Source organism: Octopus bimaculoides, chromosome 4 (genome assembly GCF_001194135.2).
Source record: "Octopus bimaculoides isolate UCB-OBI-ISO-001 chromosome 4, ASM119413v2, whole genome shotgun sequence".
Taxonomy (NCBI): domain Eukaryota; kingdom Metazoa; phylum Mollusca; class Cephalopoda; order Octopoda; family Octopodidae; genus Octopus; species Octopus bimaculoides.
In genome coordinates this window covers 39846511-39847487 of record NC_068984.1, presented here as the reverse complement: position 1 = coordinate 39847487, position 977 = coordinate 39846511, and positions in this window count along the sequence as shown.

Sequence of the window (977 nt, the reverse complement as noted above, 5' to 3'; positions counted from 1 at the left end):
TCTGCACGTACCTAAGTACGAGCGGAATTCTAACGTACGTGCGTCCGTTCAGCCTCTTTCTGCACATTCGTCCGTTCGAGCGGAATTCGAACGTACGTGCGTCCGTTCGGCCTCACTCTGCACGTACGTCCATTCGAGCGGAATTCGAACGTACGTGCGTCCGTTCGGCCTCCCTCTGCACGTACGTCCGTTCGAACGGAATTCGAACGTGCGTGCGTTCGCTCGGCCTCCCTCTGCACGTACGTTCGTTCGAGCCGAATTGGAATGTACGCGTGTCCATTCGGCCACCCTCTGCACGTACGTCCGTGTGAGCGGAATTCCAAAGTACGTGCGTCCGTTCAGTCGCCCTCTGCACGTACGTACGTTCGGCCTCCCTCTGCACGTACGTCCGTTCGGCCTCCTTCTGCACGTACGTCCGTTCGGCCTCCCTCTGCACGTACGTCCGTTCGAGCGGAATTCGAATAAACGTGCTTCCGTCCCGGCCTCCATCTTCACGTACGTCTGTTCGAGCGGAATTCGAACATACATGCGTCCGTTCGGCCGCCCTCTACACGTACGTCCATTCGAGCGGAATTCGAACGTATGCGCGTCCGTTAGACATCCCTCTGCACGTACGTCCGTTCGAGCGGAATTCGAACGTACGTGCGTCCGTTCGGTCTCCCTCTGCACGTACCTCTGTACGAGCGGAATTCGAACGTACGTGCGTCCGTTCGGCCTCCATCTGCACGTACGTCCATTCGACCTCCTTCTGCACGTACGTACATTCAGCGTCCTTCTGCACGTACGTCCATTAGATCGGAATTCGGACGTACGTGCGTCCGTTCGCCCTCCCTCTACACGCACGACAGTTCGTGCGGAATTCGAACGTTCGTTCGTCCGTTCGGCCTCCCTCTGTTCGTACGTCAGTTCGAGCCTAATTCGAACGTACGTGCGTCCGTTCGGCCTTCTTTTGCACGTACGTAAGTTCGAGCGGAATT